General features: G+C 39.5%; 1 pseudogene across 1 annotated transcript in view; it reads left to right on the top strand.

The window, feature by feature from the left end:
* LOC149144958 (putative cyclic nucleotide-gated ion channel 20, chloroplastic) overlaps window positions 1–24,198 on the top strand; it is a 410,537-nt pseudogene that overhangs the window by 16,722 nt on the left and 369,617 nt on the right. Inside the window, exons 2-5 of the transcript XR_016264145.1 lie at window positions 2,139–2,432; window positions 2,649–2,837; window positions 12,212–12,313; window positions 22,925–23,062. The product of XR_016264145.1 is annotated as a putative cyclic nucleotide-gated ion channel 20, chloroplastic (transcript). The remainder of the gene's footprint in view (window positions 1–2,138; window positions 2,433–2,648; window positions 2,838–12,211; window positions 12,314–22,924; window positions 23,063–24,198) is intronic.

Below are 24,198 nucleotides of genomic sequence, written 5' to 3'. Positions count from 1 at the left end.
TGAGTACAGAAGTGATTGCGCTAGGGTGACATAGTAGCTGCGCAAAGCCAGTTTGGACGGCTCAACTTGAGCTGAGGTCAGAGCGCATATTTGCCTGTGGAGTGAGGAAATTCCTCACTAGATTTTTCTTGCCAGTTTTTCTCTGTAGGATTGCCAGTTTTGACATACTCAGATTATTTCACTGCTGCATAATATTAAAACCCTCAACTGCTGCACTGGTTTTCTCAAGTTGGGTTATTTCGGGGACATTGGTCCAAAAATAACTGTCTCATTTTATGTGTTGCAGTGTGATTGATTCAGTATTTGCTGTAGAAAACAATAAATAAATTGTTAAAATTAATTTAACAATTAGGAGAATTATTTCCAGTTGCTGCAATAGGATTCGGTTTTCCGAATTTTCATAGTATGACTAGATCTGAAGATGTATGTGTTGAATTTTGGGTAGCTGTGGAAGGTATTCCCCAACTACATTAGCCCACAAAATAATAAGAAAAAATTCAAAATTGAATTCAAGTCAGCCCTTAAAGAAAAATAAAAAGGAGGGAATTTAAAATAAAAATTTGAATTTATTTTGCTTCCAAAAGTCAAATTGGTTCCAACTATTCAACTTGGCCCGGCGACGGAGACACACCTTTTTGGGGCACCCCAAAACACTACATAGTGCCATTTGACCTCATCACTTGAAGACCAATTCGGATAATCTCATAAGCATCTATTCTTCTGTTCACACGTGGAAAGGAGAGAGAAGAAATCTCTGGAAGGAGCCAAATTTCTCAAGAAACAAATTTCTGTAGCAGATCATCATTTTGACCAGCGTTGACCTCGCACGTGTGAGCTGCAGTATGTTGCATTAATCGTTATCGGGATAATATTGGCGCGAGGAAAAAATCGGAAAAAATCGTAATTATCGGGAAATAATCGGGAAAAAATCGTTTGGTACAAAAATATTCTTTAATTTCTAGAACATTTCATTTAGATTCCTAAGACTAGTTGACTTTAAAAACATAAGACTTTCATATTTATTTTTTCAAGTGAAATTACAAGATAGAATTAGTGGTCACCTGTCCAAGGTGGTCACCAAAAATAAATCTTGAACCACTTCCTACATGTTCACAGTGAACTTGTGCTAAAAGTTCTTGCTCAAGGTATATGTCTCAACAATACTTAATTGAGCAACTACAGGACGATTATAGTGGACACACTTTCTTGAAGATCTATGCCACCACCCTTCACTTGATATTATTTAAGGAGTCGGAGTGGAGAGAACTTCAGGATAGAGGATAAGTGGGTTTCAAATCGAGGTATCAAACTTTGGGGAATATCTTCACCCTTTGAGCATTATTGAGGAGGTGAGGCATTGCTCTTCTGAAATCTCTTGTTTCTTTGTAGAGTTTCAAAAGGATTTTGACTCTATTGTGAGGGAGGCCCTCTTTTAAAGGATTAGGGATATTGGTATCTTAGTGATTCTCCTCACTACAATCATGTCTCTATGAGGCCATCCTTGGTTGCCATCACACAACTCACAAACTAATTTATCTCATTAGGAGCATTGATGGGGTGGAGCAGGGATGCTCCCTATCTCCCTATCTTGAGATAGCACCTGTTAGATAAGCATGTAGTCAAGACAGTGGACTTCCTCCAATTTCGAGCTGTGGGGCATCTCCTCTAGACAAAGAGACAGTCCTTGGACTAGTTCCAGTCTATCCATATAGTCTTCTATCTAGAGTTTCTTTGCTTTGGCATCTGATGGTATGAGTGTTGCTTCAGAGAATGACAGCCTCCCCTCTTCTTCTTTTGGGGATGCACATTTGGTACCCCAAGGCTCGTTTACTTTGGACTTGGATGGTAGGAGAGTTGCATAGTGGACAGACTCCCCTCTTTGTCTTCAAGCAAAAGACATTTGGAACCTTGAGGCTCATTTATTTGTACTCTTTGCTATAGCATTATGTTCTAGTTTGACTTTGAGTCATTAGAGCTTAGACTTTATACATTAGGTTATCTTTTCCTTTTGCTTGTTTTTTATTTTCATTTGCAGCACTGTACTTTTAATTTCACTGCACTTCTGTTGTTTTTGATATACATAAAATTTTTGCTATTTGGTCTCTTAAATTATGGCATAATTGAAACAAGATGTGCAGGATCTCTGATATCTGGTACTGATGATTACTGACATTTCAATCTCATCAGTGACTGAACTATATTATAAGCATTTTATTAAATGTTCAAAGTCAAGACGGCTCAATATGATGGACAGACCTGTAGAAAATGGATGCCGAGAAGCACGTGTGGATGTTCCGGAGCAGGAGAATCCATTATCAAAGCATGGACATTTATTAATGTCTGGACCTCTTGGCATATGTGACAATCCGTACTGTACGATTTGTCCTAGCTACTTCACTTCCGCTGGTGCATCGGTATCTATCCCACCGTCTGTAAGATTTTCACCTTTTTATTTTAATTGAGGGATACATTTTAATTGTCAGCAGCCCATGTTTGATGAAATACGTAAATTCACATTATATTTTCTCTTATTACCAGAGATACTTTTACATAATTAACAGAAAATTTTCTTTAATCAGCAGAGTTAAAATTTAAAATTTAGCTATCCTTGCTATTATACTAACTATTATATTATATCTTTGGATCAGAAGAATGCATTTTTCAGTGGAGCCAAAATTATGCATGTGAAACTTGTTGGATGGAGAAAGTATCGATTTCCACCTGTAATGAATCCCCACACTAAAGTGGTTCAGCGGTGGAATCGGTTCTTTGTAATATCTTGCCTTTTTGCTATCTTTGTGGACCCTCTTTTCTTCTTCTTATTCTCGGTGAGACAGGTAATTTTCATCCTGTTCAATTTTCAAAAACTGTAGATTAACTGAATATGACTCGTACATACTTTAGCCTTCTGGGTTTTATGCTGTTTATTTCTGTTAACTTGGCTTCAATCTTGCAACTAGCCTTGGGTTTGTATAAAGGTGAGCAATAATACTTATAGTTCATCGTTTGTCTGCTTTGTATTGGATTACCTTCTTCTAACGATGATCTTTAGTTCACTGCATTTGGGTTTCCTTTCATTATCTCTGATTCTCTAATTACTTGGACAACTTTGGTGTGTAAATTGTTGGCCTTCTACTGTTTGAGTGGATTGTTTTGCTTTCCCATTTGTAGACACTTGCAGATTTTATGCATGTAACTAATTTCATAAATATTATGTATATACCTTGCAACTTCCCAGATTTGCAAGAATAGATTTTATCGAAATTTATTGCCCATGTGGTCTCAATTAGGGGTCCTCATACTCTATTCCATGCGTCCATGAACGTATACTGTTGAACCCTTAATTTGTGCAAGTCTAACGTCCATCTCCATGCACAATAGTCTATGGATTTGACTACGCATATATATGACTTCAAATTATTTGTAGATGCAAATCCATGATCCCTTTTGACTCCCTTTGTTTTAACAATTTTGTCGATTCATTAGTCTACAGTATTTCCACTCAGGTGTATTTGTATTTTATCCATACAAGCCATGTGATTGCCACCTTCTCACATAGGTTATACGCACTGTTTGAAAACTTATCCACTTCTGATGTTGAATGAAGAAAGAAAATGTACTCAGAGTCTCTGCATGCCTGCCAATTGTGGTTTGTTTTTTGCTTTTGGATGACCTTTTGTAGCATATAACTAGTTTTTTTCTAATTGCACTGATGGTCGTTGCCATCCAAAGCATCTCATCTACTGATTTGGGCACTGTTTCTGGTGACTGTTATTAATTCCAGCAATGCAGCAAACTATTGTTTGGAAACTCTTACTTTGAAATCTGAGTTTTCCAATCTCTGTTAAGAGTTAAGTTCTCAAAAAATGCTGATCTCTGATATATTGTGTAATGTTTCCTGAAATATTGATTCATTGTTTATCTTATTGCTCAGGAATGATCACCACCACACAGGCGACATATCTTTCATGTGAATGGAATTTGCATGCATATTTGACAGGGGAATTTATCCTCAAGATAAAAGTTGCTAAATATGGCTGAGTCTAGCGAATTTCCATTGAAGAGAAAGGTTCCAAAGAATACTTCTTATGCAAGAAAAAACTATGTAAATTAAACGAAGGAAATGTTTTTACAAACCCAGAAAATGCTAATTATGATGAATGAGTTGAGTTGGGTTCCTTGCCTAGCTGTTTTGGCAACAACTATTTTCTTTCAATCCCCTTTGCATGCTATGATTGGATATAGCAGCCAATTCGTCCTTTTAGGGCAATCATGCATTTAAGTCTTGATAGAATTAACAAAATTGTTGATTACACCCTAAACATCAAACTCGCTTTCCTATTAGGCAAAACTAGCAGCGACAACTCTTTTTAAGCTTCCTGTTTGGTAGGATTATTAAACATTCTAAGAAGATTGAGTTGGGTAAATGTCCCGTAGAACAGTGGTAAGGGTCATATTTTGCCATCCTTTTCATTTGATTTTAGAGAGAATTTTTTTGTCAATTACATCAACTTTCTCAGCCTCTAACAACAGATCTCATCATAGGAATATTTGTGGGTGAGCCTTCAGTCAACTCTGTCTGGCATTCATGTGAAATTCCTTCATCGTTGTTATAATGTTATTACTACACTGACAGACCACTGAAATGTTAAGGATATTATCGATTTTTTCCCACAGCTAACTCATTGATGATGAATTGTAAAGTGCCCTTTCATTGTTGTTTCACTGCTTGAAAACAGATTTGGATTAGCCTTTCTGAAGTATTTCCACTTGCATAGAGGCTGAAAGTATGCCTGTGATGATGGGCAAAAGTTGCCAACAACAAACTTTCCAAAATTTGACTGTTATGCTGATCATGAACGGGAAGGCGAAGTATATTTCGGAGTGGCTAGAAACTAGGAATCACAAAATCAGTATTTATGCGAATATGGTTGAACTCAAACTTTACTTGGCAAGTCAGTGTGGGAAATGTAGCATGCTTGTCACTCACCCTTGAAACTAAAGCACAGAACACCACCTCAGATGATCTGATGTCAAATCTCAGAATGGTGCATTGGAGGACACTTAAATAGTGTTTCACACATCAACACAAGTTGGCCCAAGCACAGTTGCTCATGTATAGGTTGGTGCAAACAGAAATGGAAAACAGGTTGGCTCCAGAATAATACCCAACACATCCCCTTCAGTGACAAAGAAGTAGGTTTGAACTTTGTATTGACATTTTTCTCCACAAAAGTCAACCCGTTTGGTCATTTTGATGTTTTTTTTCTAAACTTGTATGCTTACTGTTGCCTCAAAATCTAGCAGGCCTTGGAGAGGGAAACTTGTTGAAAACTAGAGGTTCTATGCTGAAACTATTACTTAAAACAAAACTTCTTCTAGCTGCAAATTCAGTTAAGCAATTTTAGATAGAACATACACCATCTAAACCATATGCAAAATAAATGACAGCCAAGAACAATAAGATATATAGAAATTTAGGTCCAATGACCAGGGCAAAACTCACATGGGGAAAGCCCAACCAAATTTTTCTTCTATTAGAAATCAATTGTTCAATAGAGAAACATAATACAATGAAATAATGAAGAAGTTCACCCAAATCTGAAGAAGATATTTGATAGCTGCAACAGATGCAAACACTGAATCACTTTAGCTCACCAAGTTCTGCTCTTACACTCCAAGTCTCTCTCTCACTCTCTCTATCCTTCGTTAGTCTCTCCAACTCTCTCTTTCACAAGTTCGAAGTTTCCTTTCATAATGCACAAGTGAGTAAGAGTGAAGTTGAGAGGCACATATATATAGGAGGAGCAAGGAGTTTGAGCCATGAAGAAGAGGAGTAATTCGAATGCCTTGAGGGGGAGTTACATATGCTATTTAGGGAGGAACACATGCCTTTGTAACTCATGCCATTACAGAGGTGTGATTGCCTTTGTAAGTTATACCATAAAAGAGGTATGCTTGCCTTTGTAACTCATGCCATAAAGAGGAGTACACATGCCTTGAAGGAGAGAGTGTAACTTATGCATTGAAGAGTGTGTAAGAGGAATATTTTATGACGAGACTTTAATGTGTGTAAGAGGAGTGCTATGACGAGTCTTTAATGCGCATAAGATGGTGTAAGAGGAGTGCAACGAATCCATTAGCCACACTTCCAATCCTAGGAAATAGTGCATCAACCCCAAATCCTTCATGTCAAATTTTGTTACCAGGTTCCTCTTGCAATCCTCTATGAGCCTTGATGATCCTGTCAAAAAGAGATCATCCACATACAAAACTAGAATGAGTGGCTCACCCTCTACCATCAAATAGTAAAGGTTGGGATTTGCATCACTCTTGATGAATCCCATCTGCTACAAGTAGTTGTCAATCCTACCATACCATGCCCTGGGAGCCTGCTTGAGTCCGTATAGATATTTCTTCAATCTGCACACATGAGTGTGCCTCTCATGAGTCTCAAAGCCCTCTGGCTGTTCTATGTACACTTCTTCCTCTATCACCTCGTTCAAGAAGGTTGTCTTGATGTCCATCTGGTGAATCTGCCATCCCATCTGAGCTGCTAGAGATATAATTGACCGGATAGAAGTGTATCTGGCAACTGGGGCGAAGGTCTCCTCATAATCTATCCCTTCTTTTTGTGCATACCCCTTTGCCACGAACCTAGCCTTGTACTTTTCCACACTACCATTTGCTGCATATTTGATCTTGTAGATCCATCTAGAACCTACAACTGATTTGTCTTCTGGCCTTGGCACTACCTCCCAAACATTATTCATCATGCTAGAGCTATACTCGTCTACCATGGCATTTACCCACAATGGGTGCTGTGCGGTCTCCTAAAATCTGGAAGGTTCTGCAACCTGAGCCACCAATGCTTGGTTCATGTTAGGATGTCCGCGCTCTCTTTTGCTCGTCCTAGGAGTTCCAATAAACTCCTTTGCATCTCCCAATGTTTGACGAATCTCTCTTCTGGCTCGACCACTAGTCGTGGGAGGTTCTGCCAGCTCCTCTTCAGCCTGTCTTTGCTGCTCCATCTGCTGCGAACTCCCCGAATTTCCTGCACTTGAGGAAATACTGGTACTGGTCACAGTAACTGATCCTTTTGACTGTCCTACTACCTGTCCCACTGACTGCCCCTGTGGCTACCCTTGCTACTGGACTAAAGGAGCTTTTGCTGACTGATTCTGATCACTTGCAGGTATCTCACGAGATCTCCTGAAAGTTCGGTCCTCCATGAACTTTACGTCTTGCCTTACTACAATCTTCCTATTGCTAGAATGTAAATTCTTTATACCTTTGAGGTTTCGTTGTACCCAACGAAGAACCCCTTCTCTGCAATCTGATCCAGTTTGGTTCGTTTATCATTTGGCATGTGGCAATAAGCAATGCTGGCAAAACTTTTGAAGTGGCTTACTTCTGGTTTCTTCCCTATGAAGACTCCTTTTGGCGTTTTCTTCCCTAATTCTCTATGAGGAGTCCTTTTCTGAATGTATAGTCATAATTATGCCCATAGAAATTTGGGTAGATCCTGGTCATATAACATAGCCTTTGCAACTCAAACAATGGTTCTGTTTTTCCGCTCCACTACACCATTCTACTGTGGATTATATGGATCTATCCATTCTCTCTTGATGCCTTCCTTCACACAGAAATCGGTGAAGTCCTTATCAATCTATTCTCCACCATTATCTGAGTGAAGCACCTTGATCATCTTCCTTATCGCATTCTCCACGGGAGCTTTAAACTCCTTGAAATGATCGAAAATCTCATCCTTGGTATTCAAGAAGTAGATCCAGGTTTTCCTAGAATGGTCATCAATAAAGGTGACGAAATATTCGGCACCATTGAGAGCTCTAGTGGACATCTGGCTAGGGAGCTCTAGTGAACATATCGAGATATTGAGATCTATAGATCAAATTCTCAAGAGTAGCAGCGCTGAGTTGCCGAAGAGAGATTGAGTAATCTTCTTGCAGTGAGGGGTAGGGATAGTAGACCGGAGGGGATTTTTCCAGTCCCAGTGAGTGCAAGAACAAGAAGGCATCGAGAGGTCCAGAGAGGCAGCACAGTACTTCAGAGGGAGTCTACAATTTCGCTGAGGAGCAGTTGAGATCCAGTGCCAGAAGCCAGGGTGTGAGTCCGAAGGACCAAAGGGTCGAATTTCTAGTTGACAGAAGGTCAGAAGGAGGTGACACAGTTCCTTGAGCTGTGACGCAGTGACTGCGTGAGCTGACATAGAGACTACACAGAGATAGCATAGGGCAACTCATCCAGAGCACGGATCAGTGTCGTATCTCCAGTGACGGTGTGAAATATTTTCTCACTACCTCTTTGCCAATTTATTCTCTGTATCGGATAGCCAATTTGGGTATCTAATGATTTGTACTTAGAAAACTATTGCTTAATAATAAAAGCCTCAGTTGTTGCACTGGTTTTCCCGTATTGGGTTTTTTCGGGGAGATATGTCAAAAAATAACGATGTATGTGTGTGTGTGTTTATTTCTTTCTTGTGCAATATTTTGTTTCCGTAGTATTTTATGTTGTGAAGGCTGCAGTAGATTTTATTTCGATGTTCACTGTGTAACACTATAAATAACTTGATTCAAAAATTAACAAGTAGGTGAAATTTAATCAGTTGTTGCGGTAGGGATTTGAGGTCACTGAATTTTCACAGAAAAGAGGAATATCACAATAAATTCTTTAGCATAGCCATTGACAGAAGTAACATCCAAGAGACTTCAAATTTGTCTTCCAGATTGGGGGACAAATTTGCTTGCTTAGCAGGATCAGCTTCACAGGGAATCTGGTATATAGATAGTGGAGCATCAGCTCACATGACAGGGGTCAAAGAATATTTCTCTAGCTACAAAGAGGAGCAGATAGACTTCCATATTACTATGGGAAACAAAACAAAATGTACTCCAGTAGAGAGAGGTTCCATAGATTTTCAGAGGGAGTCAGAAGCAAGCACCAGCGCTACAGATGTGTTGCATGTGCCAAGATTGGGTATGAACCTGATTTTTTTAATAACCCAGTTACAGGATAAGGGGTATGATATTCACTTCGTAGAGAAGAAAGTGTATGTCAAACACCCAAGCTGGAAAATGGTAAGACAGATTGGAGTTCGAAGTAACAAATTGTACCAGTTACAAATTGATTCTCCAATGGCACTAATAGGCAGTGACAGTAGCAGTGGGAAGAAGCTGAATGAGTTATGGCATAGGAGAATGGGGCATCTACACCATGGAGCACTTAGGATGATCAGAGAAACAGTAACAGGGGTTCTTGAACTTGGCACGAAATATTCCCAAACGATTTATGGGTTTTGGAGAGTACATGTATTCTATCCTCTCCACAAAGTTTCGTGGCTAGAACACATTTGATGCTGCAAAAATCAACATTTTCCACCCTGACGCTGACTCTGCTATAGAAAACTGTTGCAAGAACCCTCTGTGTCCAGTTAGACATCTACTCAACAAGAAAATTTGAGATGCTCCCTCTGCCTCTGGAAGCACTTTTTTTGGAAGAATTGAATTTTTCTGCCCCTCAGAAATATCGGTCTTCCTCAAGCAATTCGACCTCTTGGCAAAAACACTGCATTGCTCCTCGGGAATTTCGACCTACTGCCCACACTGAGCAGCAAAATTCCTTCTTTTTGCTTCTGAGCTCTCCGGCTGATCAATGAAAGCTTCGATACTATGTGAAATTTTATCTATTGTAGCTACTGGAAATTATTCTTCTAACTGAAAATTTAATTATGCAATTTATTTGCTACGACAAACAATGAATAAAATCACAACTGCAATTTTCACCATAAAAATACTGCGGAAAATAAAATACTGGAAACTGAGAAATTCTAGCACACAATAATTTTGACACAGTTATTTTGGACAATTGTCCCCGAAAAAACCCAACTTGGGAAAACCGGTGCAACAGATGAGGGTTTTATTATTAATCTTTAGAAACAATACTGAGTACAATAATTTAGATGCCCAATTGGCAATCTAATTTGAGGAAAATACTGACAAAAATATCGTGAGAATTTTCTTTCACCCCACAACTATTTTTTTCCTCTGAAATCGCTTTCCCAGCCTCTATGCTGAGCTCCTTGCGTCACCCACTGCGCAAAGCTTACGCTGGCCCTCTGGAAATTTCGGCCTTCCTTCCTTTGCCTCTTCCAAGAACTGGAAATATTCCTCTCGGAATGCTGCTGCCCTCCTCTTCCACCTACTGCTCACCCTTTGGCTCTATCTTCTCTACTGAGCTATTGCTACTGAGAAAATCGAACTGCCTGGGCAACTGAGTATCTGCATTGGGTGATTCTCCATCACCACATCAACTTCCTCTTATAATCCACTATTGGAGCACCAACGACCAAGATTAAAACTTAATCAATGGCTAGGATCATTTCTGGATCGATCCGAGTGAGTTGCTAGATGATTCTCACCTTATCTCAATTAATACTGATTAATTAACAATATTCGCAAAGTTTAGACTTAGTAAATTTAAAAAAAATCAGTTAATAATCTAATTGAGACACTTCTAGGCAGAATTTCCAGAAACGATTTTTGGATTTTGGAGATCTCATGTATTCTAGACTTTCCACAAAATTTCGTGGCTAGAACACATCCGATGCTACAAAAACTAACAGTGGAGACATCACTTGGGGATAATAAAGGACTTGTTCATGCACATCTTGTAAGTATTGTTTATTGTTGGTTATTTTTTGATAGTTATTGCATGGAATGGTTGTTGCTAGGGTTTCTATGTTCTTGTTAAAGTGAATGTTTTTTTATGGAAGCTTGGTAAGGTATTGCATGTTTTAACTAGAGAATGTATGAAATCCCTTGAAGATCTTCATGAAAGCTCTCTTCATGATTTTAGCCCCTCGTAAAGTGGTAGCTAGGGTTTTGAAATCTAAGTTTTTCTTGTCCTTACTCGATACGAGGGTTTGATATTTCCATTAGTAGGTTGTGCTTAGACTCCAATGATCAAGCACTAGCATCCACATAGGTGATCACACATCATCAAAAACCTTTCTAAACTTAAATTTCTCCCTCTTCTACAATTTTTGGCCCTTCAGGGCAAATCGTTAGGCTAGGGCATAGAGCCAGATTCAACTGGGAGGAGTGTGTTGGCCTATGGTGAGGTTATACACATGGACTAAGTCTCATTGCATCAAAATCTAGCCTTTCCATAGTTAATTTTCCACTTTTAAGGCCGACGTCACAAGCCCTAGGTAATTTTTTCCCTAGTTAAACCCTAACCTAACCTTAGGCTTCAACTTAGGGCTTTTTGAAGACTAGTTGCTTTGATTGTTGATCAAATCAATCGTTAGCAAGTCTTTTCTTGGTCGTATGCACCTTGGTAAGCCTTTACCCTTTCTTATCGATTAAATCCTACATCATAAGTGCCATTGATAGGCCTCTTGAAGTGCACATTTTTCCTTGTTTTTGTTGATTTGAGCCTTGTCCTTAAGTTGAGTGCCCTTATTGAGCTCATCCATTTGTCACCTTTGAGGCATAGGCTTAGAATACCTATTAGGTGACCAATATTGGGGAACCTCCCTTGTGGTGAAAGTCCACTTAAGAGAAAGGGGTGGAGTGCTATGGTGACAGCGGGCCTCCACCTCATGGTTTTCCTTTGGTCTAGTTCTTGTCTTGTGAGCCCTCTCACAAGATCTGCTGGATTTTGAGGCAGCAAGACCCTGACAACAATGATATGAAATTTGTTGTATAATATTGAGATATCATGTTTAGTATTAGGACTTTCCACGGTGTAGTCATCAAAGGCATCAAACCCAAAACAGATAACGGTTTGCAATATAAGTACCACACCCAACAAGTGGAATGTAGAACCCTAGCCAAGGGATCTCAGGTCATGTGGACTGCATCATAGTTTTTTCTTGGATCCTTCATTCGCTTTGCTTTGTAATTGCTTCCATTGGCTTGGAAAATTAGGAATCTATCCTCATACATTCTACATTTAAATGGTATAGTTGGCTCCAATTTTTGTTTCACTTGTGACTGAGTTTCTAAGAATCAAACTCTTTGTGCAAAGCACTGGCATGATTGTCAATATTTCAGGGCATCTAAATTTTGACAAGAAAGGGATAATTTGGTGTTTTATTGAAGTCTTAATAGCTTGTAATTAACAAAGTTTGGAAGCATAGCTTCAGATGTATACTAATATTTCTTAATCTTGTTATTTCAAATAGCATGGCTATGTCTGCATAACAATCAGCGGCACGGCAGCAATAGTTGTTACTATCTTGAGAAGTTTCACTGATTTTATTTATCTCTTACACATGCTTTTGCAGGTATGTCTGACTTCACTCCTACTTCCTTCTTTTCTTAATATTATAAAGGATCTTGTTTTTGGATATGAAAAAGCATTAGTTTGATGGTTCTAGTTCATAGGAATTACCTATGTATTCTTATTTTCTGAGTTGTTTAGGTGATCATATTAGCAATAAAGTTTTGAAGTATTTTAAATATGTATATAAGAGGAAATTGCTTGTCTAGTTCTAAATTCATGTAATTGCTAAAATGAATTAATAATTTATGTTACAACAAAATATAGCACCCCATATGATGTAATGTTCCAAGCATCAAGGGGCTAGTTTTGTGCAACTTAGGAAGGCTACCCATTCTCACCTCAGTAGCTCTCACCCTATCTTTTGGTTGGCTCTTCTCCAACTCAAGGGGGCAATCGCTTAATAAGATTGCTAAGGCTATGGACTGGGGGTCCTGCGAGATACAATAAGAGTAAGCCTTAACAAAATGTATGGTTGTTGTAGACTTGTAGTATATGACAAGGGATGGAAATGGAAATGGGATAATGACTAAATAGGAAAATGAAGGACAAGAACAAGGGATGAAGAGAGATGAAAGGAAACCTGTGCCTATAAATCATGAGCTAATGGAGCCATAAAATACAAAACAAATGGAAGGACTTGATTTGTTACATTCACTTTTTCACCTCCGACCACCTCATGATGAAAAATCTATTTGATACATTCACCCTTAATTCAACGCAAAGGAACTAATGTTTATTACATTACCAGAGTACTTGCTGATTTAGTATGGAAATGAATTTTGGAGGGCCCTAGAGGGTACCACACATCAATAAAATATAAGAGTGCTATGTCATTTCTGAATTATTATTCCGAACCCACAGCTAGTTTATTAGAAGAATGGCAATAAACAAGTGTAAAACAGCAAATCAATGAGGAGGGGAAAATCTTCTCATATTTGTTTACTCCTTAATAATATACTTCAACTTTTATACTAAATTGAAACAAGAAGTTTTCTATATACTTTCAAAACAATGAAACCATTAAACCTTACACCAAAATAGAAAACTATACCTCGTGTCCTCATTAGTCATAATTTTGATAGTAAAGGGATCTCTATCAAGAAGTGGTTTCAATATTTCACCACTTCTTTAGCTCCCAATGCACAAAATTACTTATGAAATGAAGAAAAAGGTCCTTAATATAGAGCGAGCTAACTTTCTCTTACAATAAAATCTATTAGTTCCCAACTAACTCCTTGACAAGTCAAACAATAATATAATAGTGGAGTAGTTAGATCTTGTTGACCATATAAAGTGGATGGTGTTGCCACTACTCCCTCCAAGAGAAGTCACTCCATCTAAGACCAGGAAATAGTGTGCTAAATATCATCTGAAGAGAGAGAGAACACCATCAAAATAAGCCTTTACCATGGAAAAATGCTATATGGGTCCACATACAACGAGGCCTTCGAGGTGCTAACTCAACAATACATAAAATAATCCTTGGCATGGGAGGATTGTTGAAATTTCTACTTCACCCAAATCTTGATTTCAACCCTCAATAAATTACTTAACACAGATTAATGCAAGTAAACTAGCTAGCATTCAAATTTGAAATTTATGAGCGGAAATAAACTGAGCTAACAAATCTGAAAATGCACAGCGGAAATCAACAATAGACACACATTTATCATATATATATTTGACACATGAGATTTCTGGGTAAAGCCCCTGGAAAAACCCCGAAGGTAAAACCAGTCAAGAGGGAGAAATTTATTAAATGAGCTCACAGGAAAAATTCTGAGTTTACAACAGCAATAAAAATCAGCGATAAATGCACTATACTTTCCTCATTTTCCATGCCCAACATTGATTTTCGTGCTCAACAGTGTATGGCCTGTATGGCCTTCTAACTTGCTGTTCAAGTACCTCGAAAAACATGCCAGAATTGTTGTATGGTACTGTGTTGTATTGTACAACCTTCAAAACTGTTGCATGGCCTGTGAAAAGCTTGCTATACAGTCTGCCATTAAGGCTGTCCTCTCCGTGGAATGCGTGCCCCTTTCACGTCCTTATGTTGATGCCCAATCAACCCAATGCACAGATCATATGCATAATTTTGCTATAGTGGATACACGCAATCACTAAGATCGATTCTTAACAAGAGATATAATTGGTTTTTATTTTGCTGAGCGAGAGGTTGTGGCTACATCAAATTCATTCTCTAAACAATTGTGACCGTAGCCCATTCTCCAGGCAAGTGAGAATCGATCTTCACTATTACACGATCTTGGCCTCTAGATCGTACACGCCTAAGTTTCTTCAGAAATCCGCATGCAGCAACAATTCACGAGGTTTTGAATTTATGCTGATTCATGTGGCACCCCATTCATTTTTTGAAGATGTGTTTATGGGCCAGATGCAGGGTGCACAGAGAAACGCTTAGCTCCACAAGCTCCTACAGGTGCACACCGCCAGTTAAAGGATCAAGGCGCAGTCAATCTGTGACCGCTGAAAGATAATAAAATGCGTTGACCAGGAAATTGTGTCGGTTCCATAACTTCATTATTTTATCACACGGAACAGTGGCTCGCGGTCTGCGTGTCACATTCTTCTGTGCTCCCAATGTGCCAGCGATCCAACAACGATCAAACAATACATAATTTAGTTGCGCACTTGGTAACAACCAGATTGCCCAAGGAACTCGACAAATCGCCCCTGCGATTCGGCTTGCATGTGCTCAATTTTTTGCCCAACACCAATCAACGGCAGAGGCGGCAGTAAGATATGTGACGGTAGGGGTGGCGGATAGGCTGCTTGATACTCACGTCGTCAACAAATCAAATTGGATCACTCCGCCTCTACAATAAACAATTCAACCTTCGATCGCACGGGTCAAATCTTGACAGATTTCTGGCTTCAATCACGTACAGGGCATATCTTTCTCCGTTGCGCACTATTTGCAACCCAGCCAATTACATTTCACAACCAATCTTGCGACCTTCGCTGTAACTTGGATACACAACCAGAAGAAGTGACTTCGTTCTCGGCCCCAATAGTTTGGTTGGGGATGAAAATTAAATCGCCCCCTTTTTTAAATTGATCAAATAATAAAATCTTTGTCCTTCACAAAATTGCAAATTTTAATTCTCAGCCATATAATTCAACAATTTCAAATAGAATTTGTAGAATATTTAATAAATGAGCAACAATTTCACATGATCGGCACGAAAATGTCTTCGGTAATTTGATCACAATCTTTCCTCGAAATTTATCTACAAAAACTCTCAAGTTGGTAGGATGCACTACTCTGATACCACTGTAATGTCCCAAACAAGATAATTTGCTAAATATTCAGAAATTTAACTCAACCAAAATTTCACCATAAAATTACTATTCGATTTACAGAAGATTGCCATGTAAAATATAACAAGTAGAGTGCATGCAATTCAATAACACAATGAGCAGAAATAATCTCAACTTGTATTATAATAAATCACTGAAAGAGTGTACACGATGATATAGCTGAAATAGCTGAGAGAGACAATCTGGTCTCCAAAACTGATCTGCTCTGATGCTGAAACCGACCCTCCCAAAACTGAACTAAAATTAATCATTGCACCTGTGAATTCTGGTTGAATCCACCAAGGAGATGAGGTGGGTTTTTGTCCATTTTCACCAAGATCACCCGAGGGTTTCTGTCTTGGGGCTATTGCTGAAGTAAAGAACCGAGTTTTCAAACCTCTCCACAAGAGGAAATCACAAATCCAAGATGTCCTCCAATGGCCTCCTCCTCCTCTTTTATAGATATGATGGACTCCTGTAGAACCTCTTATTTTATTATTATTTTAATTATGGAGCACTTTTCCCTCTTTTATTTTAATTAAAATATTCTTTTTAATGCGGGAAAAGGGTAAATTGGCCACCATGTCTCCTCAGGTCACTGAAATTCAAGTCCAACCATCCCATCATGTAGATCTTCTCGTTTCGATTCCAACGAGCTATTACACTAAGGTGTTTTGTTGAGTATTCCTCTCGGAATGCCACCTTAAGCGTAATTAATTGAGTCAGGCCCAATAATAACTTTGTTTTTTGAAAGTTGTCGGAATGCGCCGGAACGAAAGGCAAAATGTGCGGATGATGGAATATACCAAGCGAATGCCATTGGACCTCATAGAAACTCCTCAAAACCCCTCCAAAAGCCCCTGGGTCCATTGATGACATCAACCTGCGCTTGTGACCTATCTGCCACCAACTCTGAAAGTCCATCCTAACCATGTCATAAGGAACACCAGACAAAAAAAATATTACACACTTGGTCTTTTAGATCAAGTTGTGTGACATAGGGTCGCCAAATCTTTGTCACTAGTGGAAAATCGATCTCCCTTATTGTCAAAGATAGAGGGTCGACAAATCTTTACCCTTGTGGTAAATTGGTGTCCCTTACTATCTGGATGAAGTTTTCTAATTAGTCGATTGGACATGGGGTTGACAAATCTTTTTCATTTATGGCAAATTGATCTCCCCTGTGATGATTCTTCTTTAGATCAAGAGTGTTCAACATATGAGCATATATGAGCATAAATGAGATATAGCAATGATGATGACGAGACATTGGAGATGACACTTATGATGCAGTTGAAAATTCCTCCCTAGCTGAGAGGGAGTGTTGAAATTTGGCAGCTTAAGGAGCAATTACCTCCTTTGGGAAGCCCTTCTCACCCTCCAGAGACCCTTCTAGCCCTTGGAAGAATTTAATTTGCATGTGGGAAATTATTATATTAATGATGGACCATGTCACATAAAAAAAGTACAAGTCGGCCTAAAGGAGGAAATTTGACCTCATCAGCAACATATAAATACACCTAAGGTCACATCACTTGTCGGCATCATGACATATATGATTTCTTCATTGGATGGTTCAATTTGATTTGAAATTGCAGGGTCTGAGTTCACACATGCGAAAAAGAGACGCTATCTAATTTGACCGAGTTTGACTTCTGTTTTGAGCCGTTTGACTTGAGGAGATTTGACTTTGTTTGACTTGGATTTTGACCTGTTTTGGATCATTGAGTTGACTAGCATTTTGATCAAATTCTTCTGGGCATGTTGACTTCCTTTAACCGTAGATTTGAGCAGAGTTTGCTCTCAAGTTGTTATGAATAAAATATATATATACATAATGTAAATATAAATAATAATAAAATATCATAAATAATGATTAATTAGTAATTAGTTAATGAAGAGGTATGTCCATAAAGGACATGGCTGTTCATAAAGGGACACCTGCTTTATGCTAAAACATTGAGCACAAGTGGGGACAGTTTGGTTGCTGGCTGACCTTGTCGAATTGTCTTATAACACAAATAAATTCATAACTCCATGAATACTTATCGGAATTGGATGATCTTTAGATCCATCCTACACCTCTCAATGAGAAGAATCCAAGCAAAATATCAGCTGCCATAAATAAGATGACCCACATGGAGTTTGGCCCTAGTTGCCAATTTAACACTCCCCCTCAACTAGGGAGAACTTCATCCACCAATCCATATGTCCAACTATACTATCTCTGCCATCAGTGCCCTGCACTGCTTTGCTCTGCTCTATTCTACTGAACCATGAAGAAGAAGAATTGATCGAGAATGTCTCATACCATTCTCTACTAACCCGAAGTCAGTTTTATTGATCCCAGATCAATATCACAAAAGAGTGTCTCAAACCACTCATACTGATCCTAGATCAATGGAGGTCATCCTAGCATAGGGAGTACGGTAGATACAACGATGCGTCCCTCGATGGTACTACTATGGTCCCTAACCCCATTTCCTTGCTCATTGGCCAGATGGGAGGTACTTCCCATGAGTCCCAGACTGCATGGGTAGGATGCCTCGACAGGAGAACCATTCATCCTGTCCCTAAGTCGCTTCGGGGTATCACAGGGGAAGGCTGAGCCATTCACCCTGTACACAATGCACCATTAGGGGAGGGTGAGTCGCCCTATAGTCGCTAGTTGCTCTAATATGTACCCCAAGCCCCCGGAGCTCCCAGAGCTCAATGCATGCAACATGCAGAACCCTCATAAGAGGGTTTCTCAACGACTCCAAGTCGTTCGGGAAAGTCACAAATTTGACCTTTCCCCGAGGTTTTGACAAAATGTCTGCGACCTGTACATCAGTCTCAATGTGATGGAGCCTCCTCGCTCATCGACGTACCATATCCCAGATAAGGTAGTATTTGATGTCTATCTACTGGAGCAATCATAGAATATGGGATTCCTCAACAATTGAATCCCCCCGTGGTTGTCACATAGGATCACGGTGGTATCCATCATGTGTACAAACAACTCGCTGAAGAGCTTCCACAACCAGGTAGCTTCACACGAGATCATACTCATAGCTATGTATTCGGTCTCAGTAGTGCTTATAGCAACCAACTTCTACTTTCTGTTCATCCATGATATCGAAGCAGAATCCAAAGAGTATCAACACTCAGAAGTGCTCTTGCGATCCTCCACACTGCTTGCCCAGTCAGCATTCGAATAATCATGCAGCTTCAGATTTTCGGCAGTGTATCTCAATCCATGAGAGATTGTGCCCCGAAGATATCTCAGAAGATGCTTGGCACCAGTCCAGTGAGGCTCAACCATATATGAGCTCATCATGCTAACTGCAAAACATATGTCTGGATGAAAGTTCACCAAGAACATCAACGTGAATGAGTTTATAAAACTCAGAGGCATTTCCCAAATCTGGTCCGTCATCACTACCATATAACTTCTGAAAGTTAAGATCCTCGAGGGAGTCACAGGCTTGGAGTTTACCATTTCACATCCGGAATCCAACTCCCTCTTACTTCTGCAAATGAGAGCGTCTGCACCTGTCAGAAATAGATCATCCTCAGAAGGTGTCGGTATGAGAGGTTTATCATCCACAACCTTCAAGCAATGGTTTGAATCGGCTTCATTCCTAGTGAATCTTAGCTTCATCAGACAGTTATCAATTCTCTCATACTACGCTCGGGGTGTTTTGCTTCAAGCCATAGAGGGCTTTTTTCCACCTGCACACATGAGATTCCCGATCATGAATCTCAAACCCCTTGGGTTGTTCCAAACCTGTGGACCTGTTACATGAGGGGAATGGTCCCCTTGTAATATTTTCCTTCGGTACATCTCAGACATGTACCTTCATGCTCTCCCTGAATTCAGGCATCCCTGTCACCATCTGACTCACATCGGGTAGGGCCCCATAATAAGTAGACCTCCAGTGCTATAGATGAGATGTGACAACTGACATGGTCCCCAATGGACCATCCTGCCAAATTTCCAACCCTGAACCCATGAGAAAAAGCATCTTAGAAAATTCTATTTTCAAACACGTATCTTCCCATCGATGAATGCCACCCTGAAACCTTTGACTTCCATTGCCGAAATGGACGCCAGGTTCTTCTTGCGATCAGGTACATAAAGAGATTCTCGTAAATGAATCGAGTTACCCTCATTCAATTTAGGGGTAACATTCCTACATCCTTTCCGGGTTAGGTGGCATCGGCTCCAAGTATAATCCCACGATTGTTTCCATATCTCCTAAATTAGAGAGATCACCCTTCTATCTGATGAAGTGCCTTGAAGCACTACAATCCATAAGCCAGATTCCCAAAGAATCTGAAGGAGAGGGCCAATACAAGATAACGCTTCTTTATCTTATCAGAAACAACATTTGATTCTTCATACCTGGGGTTCCTTGCTTTCTTGAAGAGTCGATCGTTTCCTTCATGACCTGCATTACTTGTCATTCCCTCGATCATTGAAGATGTTCCTGGAATTATTGTTATCTTCATCAAGAGATGTGTCCCTGCCATTTGGACACTCCTTTGCACAGTGGCCGAACTTATTACAAACAAGGCATTTGTCTTTCTTTCCACCCTTAGATCTAGACTTCCTAATGAAGTGGTCTTTAGGTAGGCCATCAGAAGCTTTTGCTATGCCATTCTGATAATGTTCTCTGCTTTGCCTTCACCCTTGGCGAATTTGAAGAGGGATGAGGAAGCCACTGATCCTTTTGTTCTTTCCCAACTGTCTTCGGTGATTGTTCTTTCACTCTTGCTTGGGCTTTGTCTTCACCTCAGCTCTGATACCATGTTAATTTTAGGTATGTTCTATGCCTAGAGCAATTTATTTCAATTTTTACAGTTAGCTCAATATTTTTCCAGATTAGCAATCACATCAACATTAAAGTAAATTGCAGATAGAACATAAACATAAATCGCTGAAGACAAGAGGATACAAGATGTGGTGCTAGCCAGGGACAAACCCCTATGTGGGGAAACCCTTGATCAATTCTTCTTATATGTTCTTCAATAGTTCAACAAAGAGAAAGAGAGAGATAGTACATTTACAACAAAAGTCAACACTTTGACTTATCTAGATAAGAGCATAGATCATCTCTAAGAAGATGATACATGAGATCAGTTGAAGACATACTACTTCAAGTGATTCTCCAAGGTGACTCCTTCACCTATCATTGTGCTACATTTCGTCATCATGCTGCACCTCATCGTGCTGCACCCTATGCTGCACTGCTGTCCCATGTGCCATTGTTGAGCCATGTTGTCATAAAACATGTTTTATGTGCTTGCCACAGCTATCCATGCTGTCCATGCGTGCCATGCTGCACCATGCTTGCCATGTTACACCATGTTGTCCATGCTTGCTGTCCCTTTGTGCCACTGCTGCACAATGTCATTGCTGTCCCATTGTGCCACTGCCTCATCATTGTGTTGTCCCATTGAATATTGTGGCACAATATCATTGTTGCTAGTACTGTTGTCTCATCACGGCTTGTTATTCCAGCGACCCAACATTGCTGCTGTCCCACCATACTTACGCTGCTCTAAATATGTATGTACCATTGCCTAGCTGTCCTAGTTTTACTGCTGTAACAGCTGTACCTAACAGTCATGCCCAAAACACTGTTGTGATGGGCATATGGCAGCCCTTAACACTTCCTTCATCTCACAATTTGAGGGTCCTTGACTGCAGCAATCTTGGATTGGTTAGGGTACTTCCAACAACCCTTCAATCTGCCCAGAAGTGCCCTCCTTTACTGCAGCTGCCCTTCTAAGAGAGGAGGAGACCCTATACTGCATTTTCTGGGCAGTCTATCCCTCATCAACAACTTCGGCCTTCCTCTGTTTGCTGCGGCTTGCTATATCAAGTCTCCTCTTGACTGCGGTAACCCAACACTCTTCCAAATGATCCTAAAAGAGTCCTTACTGCTGGGGCATAAGGCCTGCGGTTAGGGCACACCTGGACAATGACTAGGGCACAAACTTAGGCCTCATACATCAGCGTCTAGGGCCTGTCTTCCACGTATAATTAGGCCTCATCCTTGGATGCGGCTAGGGCACATTGAGGCCTCCTTTATACATCATTCATTTGCGTCTATAGTGCTGCGTTAGTCCTTCTATTCTCTGCGGCTAGGGCACAACATGACCCTCCTTTCTCTGCAGTTAGATGTCTTTTCCTAGGACAGCGTTTAGGGCTTTTAAGGACAGCTGCTTAGGGTCTCTTCTAGACCTGCATTTAGGGCAGTTAGAACTTCTCCTTGCTGCGCTATAGAAGTCTCCTCCATGACTGTGTTAAGGCTTCTTCATTGACTGCGTTAGGGCTTCTTCATTAGGGCAATGTAGAGCCTAGGGCACTCCCTCTAGATCTCTCCTTCATCAAAACCCAAAACAGAATGAAGAGAGAGATCACAAGAGTGTGAGTGTGTGAAAATGACTTGAAGGCCACCTCTATTTATACTAAAATATTGAGCACAAGTGGGGGCAGTTTGGTTGCTGGCCGACCTTGTCGAATTGTCTTATAACACAAATAAATTCATAACTCCATGAATACTTATCGGAATCGAATTATCTTTAGATCAATCCTACACCTCTCAATGAGAGGAATCCATGAAAATTATCAGCTTCCATAAATAAGATGACCCACATGGAATTTGGCCCTAGTTGCCAATTTTAACACTTAATGATACAAAATATAGGAGCCCCCACCAAAGGATCCACCCCTAATTACCCACTAACTTGGGTGAGAGGTTCCAAACTCTTTGAAGTAGTGCTCGAAAGTCCTTTGATTCCAAATGGGACACATTCTATCTGAAGAGAGGAAAAGGGTGAATCCACCCTCTTGTTATAATGTCCAGTAGTTTGCAAATTTGGTGTATAGTCAGTTGTTACTTTGATCCACTAAGGACCTTAGGCCCTTTTATGTAAGCCCAGTGAATATTTTTCAGGTTCTCAATCGAAACTAGCTATTGTGCAGTCTATACAGTCAAGAAATCCTGCTTTGCTTGCATTGGTCTTGACAAACCATTGGAAAATATTCTGAGATTTATATTCGAACATTGAGCAATATGTTTTCATTGTCAACACATATACCACCGAAGCTTATTGGTTTTCATTTGGTGCTAGTCTTTTATATTTATGTAATTAAGGAAGAGCATCTTTGGGTCCTTTATTTACTCTAAAACAGACTATATTGGGCAACTCTTTATTTTGATATGGATCATGCTGTTAAAAATTACAATAAAAAACTGTTTCTTGTAGTGAAATCTTTTGAATTTCAATTTTACAGTTCAGATTGGCTTATGTTGTGCCTGCTTCACGTACCGTTGGAGCTGGAGAGTTAGTGGACGATCCAAAACAAATAGCTCGTCATTATCTTCAACGCTGGTTTCTTTTTGATCTTTTTTCTGTTTTGCCTGCACCTCAAGTAAGCTCTATATAGACTCTTGCTGTGTAGTGTGGTATTTTAGGAATCTCAGTTTAGATATGATACTTTCATGTTTTGATTTTCTAAGTTATGTTTCTTCCTTTATATTGTATGAAATGACCCTACCCCAGGAGAACTTGATATTCTTTTAAGATTTTGATGTTCTTGGTGATGCCTGACTGAATTTTTGGAATGCAATATCTGATAATTCTACTATCAATAATGAAATCAGATATAAAAACCTTGCATTTGAAAGTTAGCTCATGAGCAAAAGAAAGGAACTAAGTCAACAAACTTTTAATTTTCCTATATTGTTAGGAGATATGTATTTTACTGTAGCTGTCAAAAAACCTATTTTTATACATTTTCAGATTAGACAAGCCACTTGCTGTTATGTAAACAACCGAAAATATTTATCTATAAACAATATTAACCATCTACATAGAGGATCTTTCTCAATCTTGACAGCAAATCCCAAGAGGCAGAACTCAAGTTATATAGGGACCAAGTCACAGCTGCGCGAAAATAAGGGAAGTGGGTAGTTATTCGTCATCTCAAGGCCATCATCCATGATTTGGCCCCTCCGGGATGCTCCTTCCCTTGGGCCAAATGATAGTCTTGTTGACGTCAGGCCAAGAATGAGTAACTCCACGCATGATGAATTGCATTAATGTGCAATTAGATCTATACAATGGAATGACTCTTCATTTCATTATCCAAGGGTTGTTTTTCATCTTCACATTCTTCTATTTTATTTATATACAATTTTATTTACAGGAAAAAAATCCTGAAGGATTATGCCTAACATTGTTAATTTTAGATAAAAATGGTATGTTCTATGCTTTAGCACAATTTACTTCAATGTTCCTTATCAACCCAATGACAATTTTCCAGTAGCAATCACATTAACTTAAACACATCGACAATAAATTTAGATAGAACATGAAAACATGTGTGTTATAGACATTTTTGTGCCTTACAGCTATAAGCATGAAATGTCCATAATTCAAGGGATCCAAAGTCCCTAAAGATGTTGTTACAGCTCCTAAAGGAACAAGGTCAACCAATGACAGCTTCTCCCAGAAGTTCTCCACCAAAAACCACTCAGAAACAGTCAATTCAGGATCAATTCAGAA

This window comes from Pinus tabuliformis, chromosome X (assembly GCF_031772625.1).
Source record: "Pinus tabuliformis cultivar Carrire ecotype Pingquan chromosome X, CPIR1, whole genome shotgun sequence".
NCBI classification, from domain to species: Eukaryota; Viridiplantae; Streptophyta; class Pinopsida; order Pinales; family Pinaceae; genus Pinus; species Pinus tabuliformis.
Note: the sequence above shows the minus strand (reverse complement) of the source record. Positions and strands in the feature narration are given on the sequence as shown.